Source organism: Lissotriton helveticus (genome assembly GCF_964261635.1).
Source record: "Lissotriton helveticus chromosome 1_1 unlocalized genomic scaffold, aLisHel1.1 SUPER_1_unloc_67, whole genome shotgun sequence".
In the NCBI taxonomy this organism is placed as follows: Eukaryota; Metazoa; Chordata; class Amphibia; order Caudata; family Salamandridae; genus Lissotriton; species Lissotriton helveticus.
Window position 1 is genome coordinate 1,177,049 of NW_027611711.1, and position 25,739 is coordinate 1,202,787.

Genomic DNA, 25,739 nt, shown 5'->3' on the forward strand with positions numbered 1-25,739 from the left:
TAGCCTTGGCTGGCAGCGATGGGGTTAACGCTGCTCGAGCAGGAGCAGTGTTCGCCGCTGGATCTTGAAAGCGCGTGCGTGTAATCACACGCATGCGCAGTACACGGGCAGTAGAGTGGGGTGCTTCAAAATCCATGCAGCCAAGACATGGGCTTTCCACGCATGCGCATCATTATGCGCATGCGTGGAAACGCGGGGGGGGTGTAAAGACAGATGGGGTGGCTCTATCGATAGTACACCGGGCGAATAATGCGCCTGCGCACACAACGTGAAGCGAAACACGCATGCGCAAAGCGTTGAATGTACAGCGCAATATGGCACACCCCCCTCTGACCACTCCCCCTGGATGACGCTCTTCTGACGTCACTGGTAATGGCGGAGCGACCACACGAGACCTGAATGCCGGACTCCGAGTAATCTTCACCCCCGGAGTGCCGTGTGATCTGCGGCAGGTGAGTTGTGGGGGGGCAGACACTGACACTCGCATTACTTTCACCCTGGGGGCTCTGCTTGTACTTGGTGCAGTTTTCAGCTGCGTGTTCCAGCCGAAGTGTGATGTTTTCATTTCCAGCAGTGGGCCCGGGGTTACCACGGCCCCCCTCTCATGCCGGCCAGGGTCGTGGTCTCAGTCCACTCCTCGCACTCTCTCTCTTGCCTTCAACCTGCCCGCGTGACCCCTGCTGCTGACCTCTGCTCACAGCTCATGCCCCCGCGCCACATCTGTGGATTCTGCCCTCCATGAGTCCTCGAGTCAGAGGCTCCTTCAGTTTGATCAGTCCAGTGAGTTTCCTTCCAGTGAGCGGCATCACGTCCTATTCACGCCCCCCCCTCTTCATGGGTCTGGCATCAGAGCACAAGTGCCGAGTGCACCCGTGGGAAGTAAGTGGATAAAGTATACCAGCTGTGTGCCCGCGCGCATGGCAGTGCCAGCCCTTCTATCTCCGTCCCACCCCATCATGCAGTACTGGCATTTCAATGTAGGAGGGGCTCTTTCACACTTAGAGTGCCCCCACCGTTTTCAAAAGAGTAAATGTAGAGTGCTTAAATAAATCTCAGCCCCGGGTAATTACTCGGGGTCGCTTGATATTTTGCACACCATGCCACCTCTGTTTGGACTAGCTGTGTGCAACCCAGTCTTGACCCAGCTCCCTGGCAGACCGGTGGAGCTTGGCTCGGGTGGGGCAGTGAGCACAGGACCTATGTCTGGGCATTCGTGTCACACTGAAGTATTCAGACTCGCACAAGGTCATGAAAGAAGAGCTCAAGGAGGGAATTCATTTAGTGTCCACTGGCCAAGCAGTGGGAGAGGGTGGTTTCCCTAATCATTTTGTGTAAAATGAATCAAGACAGAATAGCCTCTCTGCTGTACGCAGGCTACAGGGAAGCCAAAGAGAGTGAATCCCTCCAAATAGATTTTAACTATCGCGTTGATATCCAAACCAGAAAAGACCAACTATTCTACTCCAGCTACAGACTAATCTCACCGACCAACTCCGATGCGAAGGTCGAAGCAAAAGTGCTCGCCAATGAATTCGAGAGAGTGATGCTCGCTCTTATCTACCGTTGTCAAGTGGGCTTTCTCCCTGGGAGACTCTCCACAAACCACCTCAAAATGCTGCACCATCTCCAGTTGTAAACTTGGTATGTCTCCAATGAGAAAATGGTACATTCCTTGGATGCTGATCAAGTATTTTGCTATTTCTAAATAGGAACTGAAAAATTTACTTTCTGTACATGAGGCCTTTATTGTAACGGAAGCAAATAAAAAATATCAACACAGAATAAGATTTAATGTGCAAATCCCTCGGGGTGGAAGGAGAGGTCAGTGTATGCAGGTTTATACAGATTGCTAACATAGTGAACATATGGCTGTTTATATCCAATAGATATATTTTCCAGTATCTCCCCCCTTTTCCCAGAGATTGAGTGCATCTAAGATATATTCATATTTGGGAGAACAGTGGCTTGAATCTAGCTGAGAACAATGACTCTCAGGTTGTGTGAAACTATATTGAACTGACTATAAAGGATTGTTTACTGACAATACATCATTTAAATGGAAGGCTGTCAAGCCTACCTATAGGTGAATGTATAGATTTTGTAATATTTGTAACATTGAGGTTTTGGATTAACACCCTGAGCTGATTGAGCCAGTTAGCAGAGCACGTTTTGTATTGCTGACAGTCTGAATATAATGAAACAATTTCTGTGTCCAAATGTTACATTGACAATGACTGGTTTAGAACTGTAAGTACTGGTAAATGATGTTATGTGAACCCCCTGGAGGCCTTTGCATTCTTCTAGATGTGACATAACTACTGGAAAGCATGATGTGTGTGAGACGTTAGGTACTTTATCAGTGCTTACTAAAAGGAGCTTAGGGGATTTAAAAACAGGTCGTCACCCTCTCACTGTAATATCAACAACACAAGACCTGTTCTTATGGTGAGTGTACTATTCCTGATCCACACCAGCCGACAGTATTATTAGGTTGGAGCTGTGGCCATAATCATCTGGCCAGCTTTTTACTAGACCAGGCTCACCCTTTGTGATTATTTTATTTAAAAAGATGCGCTGTATACACTATATCTCCGATCTTGCTCTCCCTCCCCTCCCGGATATCAAGAGTGAGTAGAGAGGAAGAAGGGAAAAGAAAAGGAGTGATGGAGCCTCACAGGAGTAACACCATGGAGGCTCTGCAGGAAGGTACTCGCCTGCCGCCTAGCTTCTCATCATCAGCATCCACCACTCCAACCAAAAAGTGTAGTGTGAAAAAAGAGGAAAGAAAGTAAAGGTGCTAGTGGGACAGCGCTTGACCATACACCAAGGATGGTTCCTAGGATGGTGCCTTGCAAGTCTGGACCCAACAGGTGCGGAGAAGAGTGTCACATGTAATGCACTCTAATCCTGTGATTAATAACACCGAGCTAGATCACGCTAGCCATCTCTACTTTATTCTGGGCTGCATGTTTGCTCCCTTAAAAAGCCGACATGTTTCGTTGCCTTTGCTGAAACTTACGGCAACTTCTTCAGGGCTTGGGTCTATCACTCCACCCTGCACCAATTCACTCTTGTGCCATTTTGTAGGCTTCGGAGGGCATACCTACACCTCCCAGCTGATTGTGCCTTCGTCACTTGATTGTGAGTAGTTTCCCTCGAACTGCTCCCGTCAGTCGAGGTCTTGCTCTCAATCGGCATTGTCTCGGCCGAGACAACGCCGATTGAGAGCAATCCGTAACATTGGTGGGTTTGAACTTCAGATTTCCAAACAATCACGTTGGCGTATTTTGTGAATATACATCATACGAGAAGTAGGGCGTGAGGGGGGTCTAGGGCGTGAGGGGGTCTAAGGAGTAATTAAAAAATAATATTTTCAAACTAACCAACATTTTGTAAGAACCTCCGCACAGAGACGTGAGCCAGTGTATGTGGTTTGTCTAGATGTAAGTGAAAATCACAGGTGAAATCCAACAGACACCTCACTCTACCCAATTGAAAGCACTTGGGCCTAACTATTTACTTCAGAATATATTTTTTAGGGGAGGGGTGTAACACCCCAAACATCCTCCCCACGGAGGTATGCTCCTGGGAGTGGCATGGTGTTTTATAGAGAGTGTGAAACATATTTGTAGAGTAGTGTACAGTGTAGTGACACAGAGAGGAGTACAGTGTTGTACAGTGGAGTGAGAATAGTGTGTGGTACAATGTGCTAAAGTGGAGTGGCATATAGTGTTGCCAAAAGTAGTGCCATAGAATGCATTGAGTGGGCGGCATACAGTGGAGTGGCATCGAGAGGAATAGTGTAGAGTGGAGTTGTGTAGCGTGGAGTGATATTTAATGGAATAGCACACAGTGGAGTGCCATAGAGTAAAGTGGTGTACGCAGGAGCGGCGTAGAGTGGAGCAACATACAGTGGAGTGGCATATAGTGGAATGTCATTGACTGTAATGGCAGTCCGTGGAGTGGGTTAGAGTGGAACAGTATACATGGGGCGGGGGGGTACAGAGGAGTAGCCTTCATGGAGTGCCATAAAGTGGAATAGTCGGGTAATAATCTTTATTTGGATATAAAATAATATCCTTAAAAGGAGCGCCAACAGCAATACATATTGTAAAGGCTAAAAAACAAACATCAAGTAAACAACAGTGGATAGATACAGGTTTTCCACATTGCATTGTGCAACATCCTATTGTGAACAATCCACATAACATTAAACAGAACTTTAAAAGGTAGGAAAGTTGTGGTACCATTGATTAACAGTTTGGGGCTTATAAAACAATCTAATGTTCGACAAATATTTACGGGTTTTAAAAAGTGAGATCAGATAAAAATAGCAGCAACAGTTCAATAGCAGCAAATTATGATAAAATACAGAAAGGTAAAAAGGAAAACTGTTTTTAGCAGCTTAAAAGTAATGCAATTTGATTTAGGTTGTTGCCAACAAGAGGGGTACATACATAAAATTGCGTTATGCAAGGCGTATAAAGGTTGTGAGGACTTTCTTTAAAGCTGTGTTTTCTGGGTTTAAGGCCGCGATGATTGCCTATCTACAGGACCGGATACCCAGCCTGTTCCACTCTGCTTTCAATTTGCGTCTACGCTGTGACATAAGTGCTAGGCAAAGACAGACCACGTGCTCCAAAGTTTCAGCCGTCCTGCCGCACCCTCTGCACCACAAAACATCTGACGTACGACGTCAGCGTGGCAGATCTTTTAAAAATTGCCAGTCATCAAAACTAATGGCCATAAAGCTAAGTTTTAGATGCAGGGAGTAGGTGCAGGACAGATAGGTTGCGGGAGCTAACCGCCCGTACGAATTCATAATTGCCCATGCGTGTCTGCGTTTGGCAAAGTGGTTTTTATCAATATTGAGGGAGCTCATTCTGACACATTTCTTAATGGTGGTTTTAAATGCTGTCGTACTGGGGTTGAGGGCCCATAGGTCACCCGCGGACAGTTCTTGAATAGAATCCTTAAAAAGGCGACCATACGAGCCCCCTGGATTTTTCTCGGTAATGTCTAACCAAACTAGTGACTAATGAGCCTGTGCCTGCATGTCTGAGTTTGTGGCAAAGATTTAAATGCGTGCCGATGCTGGAAACTTCATAATTTAGTAGGCCCAGTTCTAACCTGATCTGGGCAGTAGAGGCATTTTTGGGCAAGTGGAGGACTTTTTTTGTAGATTTTGGTCACGTGTTGGTTTAGGTTTGTGTTTAAATTACCCCTAAAAATCTCAATACCGCATGACCGCGGCAGACCGATTTTTGCTCTCATAACCTCTAATAACGGTGATAAGCTTGGACCAGATAATTTTTTTGAGAGCTTAGAGAGAGTCACCTGTAAGGTCACATCTTTGGCTGATATCTCCTTGCGCTGTTTAACAAAATTACCCCTTGATTCAAAGTTGACCCCTAAGTATTTGTATGTACTTCCTACTGCAATACTCATGTTGTTATACGACCATCCTCCCCCGACTTTACTTTTTTTCCCAAAGGTAACCACTTGGGTTTTCTTTAGGTTAACCTCTAATTGGTTCGCAGTGGTGTAATTGTGTAGTTTAACCAGAAGCATTTGCAAACCTACACGTGTAAGACTGAAAAGAACTAAATCGTCAGCGTAGAGCAGGTTGCTTATGGGAACACCTCCAATCTTAGGTGGGTGACTATTGGTTTCTTCTAAGACTGTCGGCAAGTCTGCTATAAACAGATTAAAGAAAAGTGGGGCCAGCACACAGCCCTGTTTGACACCCCTAGTTGTCATGATTTTCCGAGAGATATGTGTGCCGAACCCCAACTTCATCTGAACCCATGTGCCTGAGTGTAACTGAATGATTGCCTCCAGAAGTTTTCGTGGGATCCCCCATTTCTTTAACTTTTCCCATAAAGCTGCCCTGGGGACCCGGTCGAAGGCGGCTTTAAAGTCAACAAAGCAACAAAAAACAGCCCTAGATGTGAGACAAACGTTGTCAACAATTATGGACAATGTCAATAAATTAGTCATGGTCCTGGATTTGGCAGTGAAGCCTGTTTGGTTCATTGGAATCAGGTTGTTCTCGTCCGCCCATGCTCTCAGCTCCTTCAGAAGAATGCCTGCATAGTGCTTTGCCTCAATATCTAAGAGAGCAATTAGTCTATAATTGTTTGGTGATAAATGGGAACCTGATTTGTAAATGGGATGGATTATCGCTCCACGCCAAGAGTCCGGTATGATTGAGGTTCTGAGGGTGTAGTTAAAAAGGTTGGTTAGATGACCCGACCAAAATGCTATGTTTGATTTGAATAAATTCTGTGGTAGGCCATTGGGACCCGGGGCTCCATCCGATCTTGCTTTTAACAGTACTTTAGTAACCATTTCTTGAGTGGTCTGCAGATCGTCGGGACAGGGGTCCAACCAACCAGTAGACCTACTCTGGCTCTTGCTTGGGCTTGTTTGCATCAAACTGGAAGCGCATGTGTCTGTAGGCACTGTTCCTTCTGGGGACCTAAAGTTATCTGACAGAAAAGCGAACCAACTGGCTTCTTGAATGTTGGCCGACCCAGAGCTGGATTGGCTAAAATTTTGACGATTAATTAAGGCCCAGAATTTTCTTGCATTGCAATTTTTACTCTCCCATATTAGTTTGCACCAGAATTCACTTTGCTGGAGTTGCTTTTCTTTTTGTATTGCCTGCCTAAACGATTTTTGAATGGTTTTATACACGTTAAGGAGCTCGTTGTTTCCTGGAAATTTTATTAGAGACCGTAAGGCGCTGTTTCTGGATTTCTTCAGTGCCCTCGTCTCTCTTGAAGTTGTGCGCTATTGACTGGCAAAGTCCATCTGTGAATACTGTTTAGTTGGGAAGAGGGATATCAGTTGAACGCAAAGCGTCGACCATGCAGCAACTGGAGAGAACCCCGGGTCGGAGCAATCTGAAATGAGAGCCAGGCTTGCCTCCGTAATAAAGGGTCTTATGTCTCCACTCCATCTTAAGCGTTTCAAGTTATCACAGTGCGTTCCTGTGCATGTTATTGGGGAAGAATTATGGAACTCTGGTTTTACATTGAGGATTACGGACTGAGGACGATGGTCGCTTTCGGTTCGCGGCAGAATACTGAAATTGCCCAGGTGTTTCACTAGGGCCGAATTGCAGATGGTATAGTCGAAGTAGGATTGCTTGCGGCCATTCGTCCAGGACCAATTTGGAGGAGTGTCATTCGTAGATCTTCCGTTCAATATCAGAAATCCTGCAGTATGAAGTTGCAGCACACAAAGTTCTCCCAGACCACAGTAGTCTTGGTTTGGTGGTTTGGACTGTGCCTCTGCGTCTGCGAGTGCAAATGGAATTAGCCCTTCGTAATCTTCAGTGTTACCCTGGAAGAGGTTTGTGTTGAAGTCCCCTGTGACTATACAGTCAGCATGAGGTTGATTCACAGCCAGGCCGCGAACGATTTTCATTAAGCGGATTAGATGAATCTTTTTTGTGAGCGTACTGGGGTTGATGTAGATGTTGAGCAGTAAGAGTGGACGTTGTTTACTCCAAGAGTTGATTTTAACGCCCAGTAACCAGTCTTCGTCGAAGTTTAGAGGCATAATCGGACCTTTTAGATTGTTGGAAACATAGATCGACAGGCCCCCTTTAGGGTGGCCGTAGTAACAGTCTCTAATTGCTGGTTTCCAAAATTCAATGAAGCCGGTCACAGGGCTGTTTTGAATAGCCCATGTCTCTTGGAGTGCTATTACAGTGTGCCCAAATATGAAAGAGTGTGTCTCCAAGTTAGGGCTTTTGTTTTGGAGACCACTAATATTCCATGAGCACAGAGTAAATGAAGAATCTCGCTCAGGGATTGAGGAGTTTACAGATGAAAATGCTTGAGGTGTTAGTTGGACCGAGGCCTTACAGCTTGAGTGTAGAGGTGGAGCTTCAGGTGGTCAGGCCATTTTTTTGCGGGATAGGGCTGCCGTGAGCCACCCCCAATCTTGAGGTTTATCCTGATTAAGGTTTGTGTTCAAGGGAATTGAGTTCGCTTCTGTTATACCTAGGACATTTTTTTAGGATTGAATAAGGCCTAATATTGGTTCCTAATTGAGTACATTCGACTTTTTGCAAAGTATCCGGGTGGTTTAATAGCACTGTGGGATAGCCTGGGGGGTTGTGGGACTACATTTTGATGCCCCATTCCCGGAAGATAGCCTTGTGTTCAAGGAATGCTCGTGCCCAGGTTGCTGATTTGAGTGACACCAGAGTTACCTCAGAGGGTTGTGTACCTCTTGGTGGGAGGAATTCAATAGACTCGATGTCATCCGATGTAAGGGCCTCAAAACCCGGTACTCTATTCGCTAATTTTATTATATTTGACCTATTGAGGGTGTTGTACCGACCCTTTGAGGTGTATTCGGGGGCAAAGAGTATTTTAGCACCCTGTGTGTCGCATTTAACACCCTTACTATTCGGGCTTGCATTGAGGTGGGGGGTTTTATCGATTAAAGAACCTACATCTAGGCCCAGTCGAGGCTGAGAAGTATTTAGTGGGCCTCTGCTCGATGTCTGGGTGTTTTGATAGTGGGATTAATTTATTATTGTGGATTACTTTTGAAAAGCTGGGTCCAATGTTTGGTTTACCCTGCCAAGATGAGCTTGAAGTGAGGGCAGGTTGGGGTCGTGTTATCATGACTGTAGTCATTGATTGAATTAGATCACTAGGTTTGACCCTTAATGGTTCAGTGAAGGGTTGAAACTCGAATACCGCTGCTTATGCAGATGTGATAATGCAATCATGTCCGCAGCCCGGAGTCTGTTGACAGACACTCTAGGTTGAATCTTCCTTGAGTGGCTTTTTACTAGGAGTTGCTGCCCTGGGTGTTGATTGAGGGGCACTTGGAACTTTTTTATTGATGGCATTTACAAATAACGTTAATAGTTTGGGATGGTCGACTGTTGGGTTTAATCTTAATTTGTTTCTCTGTTTGCGCTGGCGTTTGCGCTCTCTCTTACTAATGTGAGGCAGGGGAACAGGAAGTGTTTCTGGAGTAGGAGTGGCCGCAGTGGCTGGGTTGTCAGCCGTTGCCACATTGGCGCTGGTAGGGTACGAATGCCCGTTTGCTAACTCAATATTTGTGACCAATGGCGTGGTCAGCCCTGCTGGAGTGAAGGAGCCTTTGGAGCAGTGGCGGACTTCTTGGTGGGCAGTCTCAATTGTTAAAGATTCCGACCCCCCGCTCGGCTGTGAGACGGCCACTGAGCCGTGCAAGGAGTTGAATAGTTTGGAGTTCTCAATTGAGGACTTTTGCGTAAGCTGGTGTAAACATCCAGATCGATTGCCTCCCTTCAATTGCTTAACCTCGCTTATGACGGTAGACAAAAGGGCTGGAAGCGAGGACAGCGAGTCGATAATGGGCGAGCAGCAGCAAACCGATTGAACTAGTTTGGAAGATGGTTGTGCTCCTATAATTAGATTATTTAGTTTGTCCAATGTATTATCGATCCCAGCTGTAAACAGTGCTAAAGTGTTCAGCAGGTCAACCTGCATGTCCAACTTGTCCGAGTGATAATTTAGAGCGGTAACTGTCGATTGAAAAGTATGAAGTAATTGGGGCCAAATGCTCGGTTTTGTAGAGACATCTTGCTGTGGCTCTGTTTTTGGTGTTGAATTAGGCGAGTTCTGAGGATTTTAAAAAAAGGACAGGTCCGCTAACAGTTGGTCATTAGAATCAATTTTTTGAGTTTTGGGGAGGTTACTATTGCCACTGATGGTGCGCATGAATGTTGTTGAAGATTTGTGAAGTGTGAGCTTCCCTCTGAGGGGCTTGGGGCGTGAAAAGTGGGGGAACTGAATATGTCAAAATTGGATACAGGAACCTTTTGTGTGTGTATTTGTGGAAAGATTAAGTGAGAATGTAGCGCTGGGGAATGTAGCGCATGTCGTAGATTTGGGGTAAAGGAGCTGAAGACATCTCTGGTTGCTGAAGTTGCTGTGTTTGAAGGCTTTGATTGAAAGCTAAAGTCAGAGGGGGTAATTGACTAGGAGAAGCTTCTTGCTTGTGGGGGTCATGTTGGGGAGAAAACTGACTTGAAAAAGGTTGGTGACTTGGTGATGAGTTTTGAAAGACTCTCCCCAAGTCCTCCGAGATGATGTTCTGGTCAACGGGTGCAGTGCCAAAGATATACACATCCATAACAGGAGCAGGATTATTGATTAGTGTTGACTGTAATTGGAACGGGTGCGTGTTTGGGTCTGCGGTTCGCTCAATATCGCAGTGCTTAGTTACCTCTAAGGGTTGAAAGGGAGAAAATCGACTTAGCCCCACCCGGACCTTTTATTTAAATAATCCAGAAGGGTGAAGGATTTTAAGCCATTCGAAGATGGAGCACATAGGGAGACCGTACTTGTGTTATTGGAATATTGCCATCCATTTTGTAGAGATTTGGAGACCTTCAGTGCGGCCTTGGCGACCGATGGACTCATATGGTCAGCAGGGGGGTGCTCCGCAACGATTTCCGAATTTTTAAGTTTCTTCCGTTTTGTTATGGACGGGGGTTTTCTTGTTTTCCCTGATCTCTTCTTATTGTTGGTCGGGCTGTTCAAGCGGCTGTTCAAAGCCAGTAAGGATGTAGACTTGAACGGGAGAAGGCTTCTTCAAGACACTCTCTATATTGCCGGCAACGTTTAGATGTATTTACTTAGTCGAAAAGACCTGAATGTTCGTAGGGCTGCTGGTCTTGCCTTGTCTTGGAGTTATGTTGTCATAAACATGAACATAGCCAACCAAGATGTGTGGCCAGAGTTTAAGCAAGGGCACCCCCCCCGCACACTTAGTCCCTCCCAGCCCCCTGCCTGCAGGCACCTATCCGTTGGACCCAGTTAATCTCTAGCCTGAGGCCCGCACTAAGCGCTCCCCCCCTGATGTAGCCCCACTGTCAGTGGGGTCACACGATGGGGGAGAAGAGCCGTTGCCGCCCAGTTGCGAGCTATGGGGCCAGCAGTGATGGAAACAGGCTAGGGGTGTTGGGGGTGCGGGGGGAGCAGGACCGAAACTGAAGAGGTCTTTGCCAGCAGAGGCCCTAAGCGACTAGACAACAAGGGGAGAAGGTTGCGTGGGGCAGCCAAGGCTTGGGTCAGAGACCGAGGCGCGGTCGCTGAATGGTGCGTTGCAGGCAACCCAGCTGGGTGCCTGCACCTGCACCGGTCAGAGGAAAAAAGACCCAAGGTGGTTCGGGACCGGCTAGGGCGGTTTTACAGGCGGAGCACAAAAGCGTCCAGGGGGAGAAGAGCTTACACCGGGGCTCGCTTTAAACAGAGCGCAAACTTCGAAATGCGCACAGACAAGCAGACGCCACCTCCACTCTCCCCTCACTTAAAGGACTTGCTGGCCCCGTCCTTACCGTCCATGCCTTAAATCACCGCCTCCACTCCATCCTACCTCCTCCGCAGGTCGCAACAGGTCACAACGACTAGCGCAGCGGCTCTCAGCAGCCCCGCACCTCGGTCCCGACTCGCGCAGCCGGAGCTTGGCACCTTTGGCCCATTACACGGACACAACCAGTGCCTCCGTGCTGCTCACCACCTGCAGCTCCCTCTGTAAGCCCTACTCCTCCCCTCAGCCGTTACCTCGCCCACCTGTGTCTCGCGCTCACACTCACTCCAAGAGCAATAGTGCATAGTGGAGTGGTGTAGACTGGAGTGGCATACAGTGGAATAGCATACATTTGAGTGACAAACAGTGCACTGCTGTAGAGTGGAGTAGCGTACAGTGGAGTGAGGTACAGTCAAGTGGCTCACACTGTAGTGCATAAATGGGAGTGGTGTACAGTAGAGTAGGAAGAGTGAAATAGCATAGAGAGGAGAAGTTTAGTTGCATACCGATGAATAGCGTAGTATAGATTGGCGTATAGTGGATAAGCATACAGTGGAGTGGCGTACAGTGGAATAGCATAAAGTGGAGAGGAGAGGAGGGGAGGGGAGTGGCGTGGAGTGTGGTAGAGTGGAGTGGCATAGCAGACACTGAAGTTGTATATAGAGGAATTGCTTAAATTGGGGTGGAATAGAGGGGAACAGCGTATATTGGAGTTGTATATAGAGAAGTTGCTTAGAGTGGGTGGCATACAGTGGAATAGGGAATTGCGTACAGCACACTAACATACACTGAAACAGTGTACAGTAGAGTAGTTTACAGTAGAGGGGCATAAAGTGGAGTGGCTTGCACTGGAGGGGTGTACGCTAGAGTGGTATAGTTTGGAATAGCATGCAGTGCAGTGGCATACAGTTCAGTGGCATAGAGTGGAGTGCAGTAAAGTGTAGTAATGCACAGTGGAATATGGTAGAGTGGCGTGGCGCACATTGGACGAGGGTAGAGTAGAGTATCATACAGTTGAATAGAGTGCAACATGCGTAGACTCCGCCCCGAGTGGGGTGAGTAAGCTCGTAATGTTTGCGGGGGTCACGTGGAGCAGAGGGGACTGCTGGTACTCCCTGGTGGAAGCCTGTAGAGGTCTGGAAGTTGTCCTCCCCCATCCAACAGAGCCTCACTATGGATTTCTTGTTTGGGCAGTCATCCCCCCCACCCTCCCCATACAAGACCTTGAAAGAAGGAGGCAACAGTATCTGCAGCTTGGCCCTGCTGTACGGAGGCCTTTTGATTCGCTTTTAGCATACTACCTTTTTGCTCCCAGGAAACAGAAGTAGGCGCTCGAGAGAATGGTGCTTGAATACAGTTACATATAAGTTGTATATCTTATAGCTTGCACACCTGAAAAAACTAGACAGAAATCTGGAGTACAATTGTTCATTAGACCACAGAGAGAGACAAAAATGCATTACACAATTTCCAGCATATACTAGAATAACCAAATGTGCGTTGCTGTGCTGCTTAGTGCAATGGGGAGTGTTAGAATTGGGGGTCTCTGGTTGGCGCAAGTATTCACTTGTGACAAGCAGGGAACCTCTCGTCTAAGTCAGGGCGAAGGATGACCCCTTAGAATTACCCTTGTTCACCCTCTAGGTGCGTGGCGTGAGCAGCCAAGGCTATTCTTCAGGCGTTTCTAGGTAAAGCATTTGTAATCACACACACAGTAAATGTATCAATCCCCCCACAAATGGACACCAGGCTGTGCTTATGTAAAAATACGAATACTTTATGTAAAAATATATATCTCTATGCAGGCAAATTACTACAAGACCTTTGATAACGTTTTAGTTTGGCCACAAGCTGTAAAACAATGGCAATTTCTCTTCTTGATGGTAAGCTGCTTCCTTCGAATCTTGTTCACTTAAAATAGTTCTTTTTGTGGCAGTTCAGTTACTCCTTTAACCCAAGGATGGTGCCACAGTTCTTGTTTTGCAATCTTCGGGGCCTCTTGCCCCGTTCCTGGAAGGTACGGCACTCCAAAGCGCCTCTGTGCGCTTCGTAGCGCTCCTCTATGCTCCGCACGGAAGAGAACCCCGGGCCCCACCAATGGTCACGCATCTCGCGTGAGCGGGCGGACTCGGATTCCCGCGGTGGGGGTTGAGCTGAGGAGCAGCAAGGAGACGATGAGAGGAGCCTCAGGAAACCAAGGGCCTTTTCTGGAGGTGGGGGCTCCTGGCTGCAGTGAGGAGCAGGGAGGTGATAAGAGGAACCTCGGGAAACCCAGGGCCTTTTCTGGAGGTGGGGGCTCCTGGCTGCAGTGAGGAGCAGGGAGGTGATGAGAGGAGCCTCGGGCCATGCGCACAGGGAAGGTAATGCGCTTCCGATTGACAATGCGCTTCAGATTGACAATGCTTCAGCTCAAAGGCGCTTTAGCTCAGGTTAAAATAGCGAGTGCACACTTCACTGTAGACGGGGAAAAAAGAACATTGCGGGCCCGAGCCCTCTGCGTATACCCCACCTGGGTGCTAGGCATGATTCTCGAGTGTGTTCTTTCACAACCACCCAATCACCGGGGTTCAGGTCATGCGCTGGATTCAGCTATCTGGCAACTGCGTCTTCTCCAACCTGGTGAGAGAGAGAACGCACTTGGTCAGCCAGTTCTTTGCAATATTCCAGTACTAAGTCATCAGTTATGGTCAACAACTTATTTCCTGGAACACAGGCCTGCCTCATGGCTCTCCCCATCAGGATCTCATGGGGGCTCAATCCCGTATTCTTGTCTGGGATGCTTCGGAGTCCATTGAGAACCAGGGGCAGGGCATCGGGCCATTTCAGATCAGTGGACCTACACACTTTCCCAAGCCTGCATTTAATGGTGCCATTCAGTTGTTCTACCACTCCAGAAGCCTCTGGGCGGTATGCACAGTGCAGTTTTTGGTCGACATTGAAAGCTTCACAGATGATTTGAATGATTTTGTTATTAAAATGTTTCCCTCTGTCTGACTCAATCGTTACTGGGAAACCGAACCTAGGGATGATTTCTGTCAATAACAGTTTTGCTACAGTGATGCTGTCATTCCTACGTGTAGGGAAAACCTCTACCCATTTGGAAAACAGGCACACGATGACCAATACATATTTCAACCCTCTGCAGACTGGGAGCTGAATGAAATCAATCTGCAATCTGAAAAAGCGACTACAAGCTTTCCCTATTCTTCCTAGGGCAACTATCGTTTTCTTCCGGGATTCATTTACTGGCAAATCAAACATCTTTGACAGAGGCTCTCTGCTATGGCTCTGAACTGTGGGTTGAACCAAACCTGTCTAAATAAACTTATCATGGCATCTCGTCCCACATGAGTATCCCCATGATACATTTTGGCCATTTGGGACAACTTGGAATCAGGCATAATTGGTCTTCCATCCACATACACCCATACATCATCATTTCCCCTCTGGTGACATCCGGTCCTTTCCCAACCTGCCCTTTTTACTTCATCGGCTTCATCCTGTAGTTGCCGTACTTCCTCCCAGGTACCTACGCCTGCAAGTAGCATGATCTGGCAATTGCTTCCGTAATCTCCACCATCTGTATTTATGGCAATTTTATAGTGTGCACAATGCTGTGCCACTTGATCAGCATATCTGTTCCCAGCAGTCACCTTGTCATTTCCTGACCTGTGAGCAGTGCATTTTACCACTGCCACTCGTTTCGGGAACTGTATTGCTTCTAGCAAGTCTTTTACAAATTTTCCATTTTTGATAGGGGTTCCTGAAGAAGTCACGAAATCTCTTTGCATCCAGAGCTAGCCAAAATCATGCACAACCCATAGCCGTAACGGCTGTCAGTGTAAATTGTAAATACTTCATTTTTGGCAAACCTGCAGGCTTTTGTAAGAGCCACCAATTCAGCTATTTGTGCAGATATTACGCCTGGTAAATAGGATGCTACGACTATCCCTTCCAATGTACAAATTGCATATGCAGCGAGGGTCCCTCCCGCTGCATCGCACTTGCATGACCCGTCAACAAATAGCTCATTGGGTGAGTCTTCAAGAGGCTCGTCTCGAATATCAGTACGCGGTTTGGTGCACAACTCTGTATAGTCGATACAGTCATGCTCGATCTCACTGTCCTCCTTTACTTCTTCTCCCTTAACATCTGGAAATAATGTCGCAGGATTGAGGATGGTGCACCTCACAATAGTCACGCTCTCAGCACCCAAGATCACTCGCTCATATTTAGTTAACCGGCTGGGTGTCAAATGCTGAGTTTTGGTACGAGTCAACACAATTTCCACAGCATGGGGAACATGTACTTTCACAGGGTGTCCCATAACAATGCCTTTACTTTGCTCAGTACTTATGTAGGTGGCTGCTACCGCTTTCAGACATCCTGGCAAGGCAGCCAACACTGGATCTAAGGTGGCAGAAAAGTAAGCCACTGGCCTCCACAAGAGCCCGTGCATTTGGGCTAACACCGAGAGTGCACACCCATTTCTTTCACAGAAAAACAACACAAAATTCTTTGCATAATCCGGCAACCCTAGTGCAGGGGCCTCGCAAAGGCTCTGCCGCAGGGCCACAAATGCGTCTTTGCTTTCTTCGTCCCACTCTACAGGGTCTTTTTCTCGCTTCTTGGTCAATTGAATCGGAGGTTTTGCTAACATAGAAAGCCCTAAAATCCACTGCCTACAATAACCCACGACACCCAGGAACATTCTTACCTCTTTCTGGGTTCTCGGGAGTTTCATTCCTTTGATGATTTTTACTCTATCCACTGTGACCTGCCTTTTTCCTGGTCGAATTAAATGACCTATGTACTTCACCTCATCCAAACAGAACTGCAATTTTTCTGGAGATACTTTATGTCCTTTATCTGCTAGGAGATTTAAGAGTGCAATTGAATCAACCACACAGTCATCTCGGTTCAACAATGCTAACAATAGGTCATCGATGTATTGCACCAACACTGAGCGTCGGGGCAACATCAATGACTCAAGACATTTCTTAAGGATCTGACTGAATATATATAAGGACTTTCCGTGTAGCCTTGTGGAATCCGATTCCACATAAACACACGATCCTCGAACTTAAATGAAAACAATTATTTGCTGTCAGGGTGCAATGGTATGGAAAAGAAACCAATCTATTACTGTGAACCATTTGGCTCGTGATGGTATCTGATAAAGAATAACTGCTGGATTTGGAACTACTGGACAACAAGGAACCACAATTTTATTAATTTTTCGCAAATCCTGTACAATTCTATATTTCCCATTTGGCTTTTTAATTACCATGATCGGTGAATTACATGGGCTGCCCATCACTTCAGCTTATATACCTTGTTCAAGCATTCTCTCAATTTCTTCCATCACTCCTGCCTTTACCTCCGGACTCATTTTGTACTGGCATGTATTGGGAAATACCGCTCCTTCCTTTACAGTTACCTGTATTGGGTCAACATCTGCTATCAATCCTACTTCTTTCCCTGTAAAATCCCATACTTTAGGATTTACTGCAGTCTGTATTTCCTTAGGCAAATCACTTTGGGACATTAACGTGAACGCTCGAGCGTCTTGTTCAGGGATCATGAATTTGTATACTCCATCTTTGTCAGGTGTCTGTATTGCAACCCGATCCGGTGTGCAAAAAATGGTACAATTCATTTTACACAAAAGATCCCTACCTTGCAAATTAACGGGGCTGGAATCACAAACTACACATTTATGCATCTGCTTAAACTTCCCTATTCTCACTTCCATTGGATCTGTGAGCGATTTCTCAATGTATTGTTGGCTACGCCTTCTACCTGGATAGTTTCACCCGAGAGGGAAAGATTTGGGATATCTGCCGATCTCACAGTGGACCTACTTGCGCCAGTATCCAAGAGGAAGGTGATATCATTCCCCTCCACTAGACCCTCAATAAAAGGACCTGACTGATCCACTGCTAAGGAGGCACCCAGCCCTCACCCCCTTTCTTTCCCTCTCAGGCCCTGTCAATCATCGAGGTCTGAGAGGAAAGTATCCTGCAAAAGATATTGAGTCGTTAAATAATTCGTCTTACCCCCTTCTCCTTGGCGTCCGTTGTCTGCACTATGTCTGGACTGGGATGAGTGATTTTGCATAGGAGCAACTGGTAACTGATTCTGTGGTCCCCCTCCCTGCTGATTGGGGTTCCTTAACTCCTCATTCTCCGCCTGTAAATTAGAGTTCGGACCTTTATTAGTTTGCACATTCTTACACTCGTTTTGCCAATGCCCCAATTTTCCACACCCATGACACGGAAACTTCTTCTTTGCTTCCTCTATATTCATTTTTCCCTTAAACTTTCCTTCTCTGCCTTCCCCTGTGGTCTGCCCTTTCCCTGTTCTTTCCTCCTATTGCTTGAGCAACAGTTGCTCTTGCTGTTCCACCAGTTTCACCTGTGCCCACATAATCTTTTTTCTCTAACTGTTTTCTCTTATTGAGTATATCATCTATGGGTTTTATTTGCCAACACAACATATGCTGTTTGATCATATCTCCGATTTCAGGTTTCAATCCTGTCACAAATCAATACACAAACTGTCCCATGTCTTTGCTAGTGAAATTATCTATTCCACTATACTGTTTGAATACTTGCAGTAATCGTTCATAATATGCATTTAGAGATTCATTTTTCTCTTGTGTAGTACGGTTAATTCTTACCCAATCAGTTTCTTTAGGGGGGTTTTCCCCATCAAATAGGTAACTACCTGATCATATTTTCTCATCACGTTCGGCGATGGGGCTCCTGTTTTGGGGTCTCTGGGATACTCTTCATTTGGCCAATCTACAGTGATTTTACATTCTGTCCACAATTCTGGTGGCACTACTATTTCAAACAGTCCATCTAAGTCTTTTAATTATACCTTTGACACTTTTACAAATCGGTCTACCTGCCGGTACCATTCAACAGGATTATCTCTAAGTTTGGTGAAGTCCTTCGTAAAGGATAGTATATCCTGTCTTGTCCATGGAACATGCACATACCCTCCTCCGGGTACTTCTCTCATTTGAAAAACCCCTTCTACTTTGTCTTTTTCTTGTAACGCATATCTGGAAGCAGTCTTGCTTCCCTGGGCTTCATCCCTTTTCTTTGTCCACCTGTTCCTCTATTTTTCCAAGTCACCCCATTTCTGAAGAGTCGTCAACAATTCTTTAATCTGTAATTTCCTTCCTGATACATTCATGTGTTCCAGATCCTTTTCACTAAATTCTGCTCTGTAGGGTCGTTGCAACGCTTTAGACCTCCCAATGTCAATGTCTAATGACAATGTCAAATCACTTATTTTTCATGATATATTTTAACATTTTGAGTGATGCTTTTACACATAAACAACAATTCAGCATCACTATAGGTGTTTAATCGGTCTAACCCCACATTTCCTGCTATCAATTCCTCTAATTCTACTCTTAATTTATATAAGTCTAGGACTTCCGGTAACTGATTTGGTCTTTCTCTTTCTCAAGACCATCTCTCTATTTCTTCAGGAGTAAAGATTGATCCACTCTGAGTGCTCGAGCCAGGATCTAGCCTTACCTCTTTTCGAGCTCGAGGAATGGTTCTTCTCGGGTATCATCTAATTTACCTCCTATGGGCAAATCCATTAAGGATATTATTGATTCACATTCACTCATTTGATCATCATTGACTATTGTTTCCTGTCGTATTTCAGGTACAGACGTGTTTGTTAAACTTTGTACTACAGGATTCAAAGTGGTAGGTGTGCTTAATGCTACAGGATTCGGACCAACGGATTGGTTCCCGTATAGTGGTACCACTGTCCGAATAGTCACTGGAATCGTTAAAGCTTCCGGATGAGCACCTAATTGAGTTATTTTCTGGATTAATCCTTCCCTGTTTTTACTAATGGCAGCTCTTTCTTTATCATGCAATCCTCTTTCTTCTGTTGGTTTATGCACTACTTGCGGAACTAGCGTTATAGGTAAGCTTGGTGTGGGGGCACTTGGAGAGGGATGCCACTCCTGGTAAGGAGGCGGTCTTTTCATCAATATATCATCTAAATAGTCATCCTCATATGCCATACTACTCATAGGATTCAAACGATTTTTCTTTTCAGTACATTTTCCGCCAGTAAACTCCTCCCCTTCTCTCATGGGGAACATTCCTTCGATCATGGTTGCTCCTATCCAATACTTCATTAGTTTCTCGGTTATCCTTAGGTAACCTTGGATAAAGTTCCTTCAGACCCTTCGAGCCCTTCTTATTTATTTGATCGAGAGCCTCTAGTTCCCATTCTTCTAACGTCTCATATTGCGTCATCCTAGGTCGGGGGCACAAGCTCATTCATTCTCCTTCTCAAATTATGTAATTCTTCTCCATTAAAGGAACCATTTTCCGGGAATGCTAATACTCCATCATCTTTCGTATACTCTGCCCAATTTTCTACCCATATACAAGCATGGTAACCCCTCTCAAATGCCATGTGAGAGACGGGTGTTCCAGGGGGAGCGATAAGAATGCCCTCCCTCGTTCTTATCGTTTGTCGGGTTTGAACAAGTTTTTCAATTTTCCCATAAGTGTCAATTTCTTGTTCGGGCTGTACATATTTGCTACTCTTTCGCTTAAAAATCGTCTTCCTGCATATCCTAAAGTTTGTCCACTAGGATGCAAAACCTTCCTTGGAGTGTAGTAGAACGGCATATGGGTTTGGTCTATATTTGTGTAACACTCCTTAAAACACAATGCTTGATACAATCCCTGCGGTGAACCACCTGGGATTTTTCCTTTATTTATTTGCCAACCCATACTGTTGCTGCGTTTGAGCTACGTCAGTTCTACTTCCCACGGTTTTGACCCTTCCTTCACAATTTCCCTTACACGCCCGCTGGTTACTCCAATCCCAGCGTGGTCTGTCGTGATGTCAGCACTTTCCCACGACTGATTCTTTCCCTCGCGTTTCTTGCGCTTTTATTCAGAACAACATAAAAACATTTGCTACTATGTTTGATCTTCTAAACTAAAATCCGCACATACTTACGAATAAAATCTTCTTCTATATTTCTCTCCACATACTACAAATAAAACAAATTCCGTCTTATCCTTCACGTACTGCGAGCAGAACCTACTTTCCAGTTTGCCCTTCACTTAAGTATCGGCACTCCTACTATTCTCCTGATGCTACCCTTACTAGGTAATATAGGACCAAGATTTCGCTAGCGAGCCCTTTACTGTCATACACTCTTGATTCCCTAACTTTGTGCCTCGAGTCCTGCGTAACTCTTCAGCACTGACCAAACAAGTAACCTAAACTGCAGTGTAACTACCAGTTGCTACCTGCTTTCAATATTCCTAGGAATTTCCAGACAACATGTAACAGGTACATAGAGAGGTTAGTTAACACATATGACACATATATTTTTGGATCCTTTCCACGTCTTTTACTCACCTCAGTACGTCGCCTAAGTTGTGTTCATTTACTTACCTTACCTAGCCACTTATACCCTAACCATCCCTCTGCTACCACGCTTTACTGATGACGCGCAAGCTTCCCCGAGCCGGACCTGACAAGCTTCACAAACACACACTGAACACACTGGGCCCCATTCACCCATCCGCACCAGTCCGATTTGGCGATCCAAATACTTACCCGTACGTTCCTATCATATATTTCCCTTGAGGTCTTCCCATACCTCAAGCCCTGGATCCTGGCGTTGAAGTGGCTGGTAGATAAGGATTTACTCACTTTTTAATCTGTCTAATTAGCTGTCTTGAATAACCACACCTGTAGGAGGTTTTAACAATCTTTACATAAGAATTTTGCATAAGGTAATAGAAAGAGAAATATTCTCTATAAACCCTACAAAGTCACAGATTGCAATAGAAAACAGGCGCTTAAATGATTGCAGAAAATAACGCCTGAAATGAAAAGCATACCATAGCAAAGGTATAGGAGTGTGCACCATCTAATAAACCTCAGGTACCTGTGTGCTCATAATTACCAAAAAGTTTGGATAGTGACATGCAATGTCACACCGGACAGAACTCCCCTCTCTGGACCAGGAATGGAGCGGGACTCAGGATAACAACTCCGGACAACCCACGGGACATCGGGTGGACTCCCCACTCTGGATGGACTTCGGGACCTCGGACTCTGCTCTGCAGGCTTCTCTAACTTCGGTATCAGCTTCCTCCCCTCGACTCCTCTGCTCACTCGATCGACCCACTGGACCTCCCGACAGCAATTCTGATTGGGTGTGGTATCACCTGATATAGATTCAGGCTGACAGCTCTCTATCTGCTTCTCTTCCCACTGCAATTCTGACCGACAGCATTGATGGCTACTGACGGACCAAATGAACTCTTATGACAGGACTCCGCCCTATTATATACTTTCTACACCTTGGAAACAATTCCAAATGTTTCAATACCTTGGGTTCTCAGTCTCTGATTGGATGGGGAAATGGGATGAGCACATCTCGTTAAGTCACACACGTACCTTTCTGAACAGTTATTGTTTTACCATTCCCATTCCCTCGATACAACAACATTTTGAGCAAAGCTTTCTCGTGGCAGCTTCTTCCCACAGTTCACAGTGTGGTGACCTTGGCCTCCGGAGGACTCTTAGGATGTAATATGGCGGTTTTCTCCCCCATGGGCACATGCGTGCCAACGATAGCAGCTCCAACTCATCAACCCCAACCAGTGACAAAAGCAAAACTAATAAATCAGAAAGAAACATTTGTTACCTTCAGAAATAAAGAATTATACAAATCGAAATGTTTCTACATTCCCACCAACTACTGTTACTATCCCTATTGCGTTTGGCATTAATAACATTAAATGACACTTTAAAATCCCAATTTAAGCTTGACCCGGCCCCACACTATATTAGCGGCCAAGTTAAAACACTACTGCGCAGCTGCAAAAGATTCCCACCAAGAATGTGACATCATGCATTACGTGCCTGCGCAAAAAAGGAAACCCATTAAAACAGCCATATTTAATTCACAACAGAAACGACAATGTTAATCAGTGCAAGCTTCGTGGGGATAACCATAAATAGTGGAAGAGGTGTGGCGCCGCGGCCAGGGCGACTGACGCTGGAATCTGGGGATCACGGTTCGATCCCCGGCTCCGGCGGCAGGTTAGCCCAGCACTATGTGACTCTGGGCAATAGCTTGCTTAATCTTCCCGACGGCCCCCAGCGCCTAGAGACCCTAACGGGTGATTGTGCGCTTTACAAATGTGGATTATTATTAAATTCTGAATTCTTCCCACAAATTTCACTCAAATTCACATGGTTAGTGCTGTTAGCTGTTACGCTGGGGGGGCTTTCTTGACCAGGGTTCCTTTCGAAACTCTGCACCATCACATATCAATAACACATGCCTTCCTAGCTAGAGCATTGTTTTTTTTGTTTTTTTTATAAAAGTGAGTTTAATTTTGGGTATGATTATTAGCATCAAAAAGATGACTGTTCTTCTTGTGGAAGCATAGTGATCATGCTTTCTAATTGTTTATACATTAGGGTCACCCAACGCAGGTTGACGAGGGCCAGCCTACACACCCATTCTGGTTCCCATTTTCATTACAGCATGTAAATAGGATTCAGGTGGATATTGTGAAAACCTGACATGGCGCCACCCTCAAAGTCTTTACTGACTAGGTAGGTTTACATGATGAGTCCATGTCATTGAGAATGCGATTCACCAGCACTGGGTTTTTCTTTTAGAATCTCCTTCCTGTGAAGCAATCCCCACTGCCCATTCTCCCCGGAGCACTTTCTTTGTCTCCTTCACCTGAAGCACTCTGCTTGCCTACCATTTACCTCCTCTCAGGCACCAGCCTTTGCCCCCTCTCCTAGGCCCACCAGGCGCTCTATGCACCCCTACCACCTAGGGTAACCAATTATCATTGGTGTAAATTTAGGACGATGAGAGTAAAAATTCAGGACACTTTTTTGCTACCTAATGGGTTCACGCAGAGATACATCACTTTGGTTTTTCCGCGGCTGTATGAGCTCACTGTATCCCTGCCTCCCCGCAATATGCTTGCTCTCACCAGTCATCTTCGCTCCCACTGTGTATCCATTGCTTGCACCCCCAGTCTCTGTGCCTTGACGGGTGTTCATCCTCCTCTTTTTACCTTATGCCTTATTGATACCCTGTGCTTCAATGTGTGTCCCCCAAAATACACCCCCTTTGGTTTATGTTTGTATCGCTGCATTCATAACCTGTAATTCCTGTGTCTGCTTCAGCTCACATTGTCTCACTGTAGCCCTGCTCATCGTGTCTCTGCTCCCCATGCCTATGCATCCAGTGCTTCCCCAGTCTGTCTCCATTCTCATCCTATCATTACAACCTCCGGCGAGGTTTGATTAGTCTGTGCACAAACCTACTAGTTACAACCTGGAATTTTCTCTTTATTCTGCTCGTTGAGGGGCCCTAGGGATAATCACACCAGATTCAAAGCAGCCACCCAACAGGGTGTTAAAAACCAGGTAAAATTAGCACCATCATGCTGCTTAACATTATTAAATACCCACAAATAAAATTATCAGGTGACTCTTATTCTCTTGGGTTCAATATTTCCATACCCGGCATTTTCCTTTATGTAATAAAGCATTCTCGTTGTGTCCTTAATAACTGCATAGTATTCATTTGCTAAAACAAATCCAGGATTGCTTTAAACTGTATTCCAGTAAGCCCCATAGACCAGAAACACAACACAAACCATACGCTTGATTATAAATTGATTGTAAAACACACAATTGCCATCACATCCATCCACTACTAAACGCATAAGTAAAAAATATTTATATTTACACTAATAGCTCCAACTCTAAAAAATGCTAGACCTCTTGCATTGCAAATGCTTGTTCTTTGTTGGTGTTGTGCAGCATTGGCAAAGCCTATATGTCTAAAAGGTGAGACTTCTTGACTTTGCCAATGTGTGTTTATTATGGTTGTAAACCTCCTGTTCCTTGTGTAGATCTGGTCAGAGCCTCATCTCTGGAGTTACACTATATGAAGGATGCTCAGATTATTGTCCGGGTCTCATCACAGGCTCTCTGATAGTATACAGGACTCCCTTACAACAATTAATTACATTTTCTGCCGTTAATGTGATGCTCTTTGTTGTTTGGTCCAGTCACTGGAAAAGGCTCTGTTAGACCCGACAGCCATAGGGTGGTCTTTCCCTAATTATTTACCTGCCTCCCTCCATTTTCTGTGTTCGTTTTTGCTGACTTTAGGACTCTGCACCCGCTACCACTGCCAATCAGTGATAAAGTGTTGATCTCTCCCCTAAACATGGTAACATGAGCTCACACTCACTTGGCATATTTAATTTGCTTATAAGCCCTTAGTAAAGTGCACTAGATGTGCCCAGGGCCTGCAAATTATTTGCTACTAGTGGGCTGCAGCACTGACCGTGCCACCCACATATGCAGCCTGAAACCATGTCTCAGGCCTGTCACTGCAGTGCTTGTGTGTGAAGTTTACTGCCACTTCGACTTGTCATTTAAAGCTATTTGCCAAGCCTAAAACTCCCCTTTTGTTACATATAAGTCACCCCTAAGGAAGGCCCTTGGTAACCCAAAGTGCGAGACGCTATGTGAGTAAAAGGCAGAACATATACTTCTATGTTTTTTCATATCCTGGTAGTGACAAACAGCTAAATTACTTTTTCACTGCTGTAAGGCCTACTCCCCTCATTGGCTAGAACTGGGAATTCCTTAGAATACCTTTAAGCTGTAATTCCTGATTGGAAAGGAGTAGCCGTTTCATGTTTTATATCTTTGCAATGGTAATGATAAATCCTCTTTACTGGTAGTCGGATTTAACATTACTATTTTAGAAAAGGTACTTTTAGAAAGTGGACTTTTCTCTGCTTGTACTTCTCTATGTGCCTTACACCCTGTCTCTAATACACGTCAGGCCTAGGTGACCGACCCCTTTGTGTATTCCTTCTAGAGAGCTACAGACACTGCAAGGGTTGGGTGTGATTTTGCACTTATCTGCATCCATCTGCATCCCAATGGATTTTTCTGGGCAGATGGAAGGAAGGGGCCCACTCTTACCTTTCACAGGGTAGTAGATGGACCCCATACAAAGGAATGATAACTCCCTTTGGTAATCTGGAGTGAGTGCTGGGATTGGAAGAGATACTGGTGCACTTCAGAACCACTCTTTGAAGTTTCCCTCACATCAAAGGCACGTTTGGATGTAAATGCGGAGTCTCTGGCCCCATCAAATCCGACACTTATGGATCTACACAGAACTGCTGACAAAAGACTCAATTGGAGTCTTGGTTTCTCTACACTCCACGATAGGAGGGCGTCAAGGAAGGATCGTATTCCCTTGTTCTGCCTATTGCATCTTTACATTGAAAGTGTAATCTAGAATTTCTTCAGTGCTCTTGTCTATG

General features: G+C 45.5%; 1 protein-coding gene across 1 annotated transcript in view; it reads left to right on the top strand.

The window, feature by feature from the left end:
* Window positions 1-362: 362 nt before the first annotated feature.
* LOC144806376 (uncharacterized) overlaps window positions 363-25,739 on the top strand; it is a 35,516-nt gene continuing 10,139 nt past the window's right edge. Inside the window, exon 1 of the mRNA XM_078672740.1 lies at window positions 363-452. The gene's annotated coding sequence lies outside the window, so the exon portion shown is untranslated. The remainder of the gene's footprint in view (window positions 453-25,739) is intronic.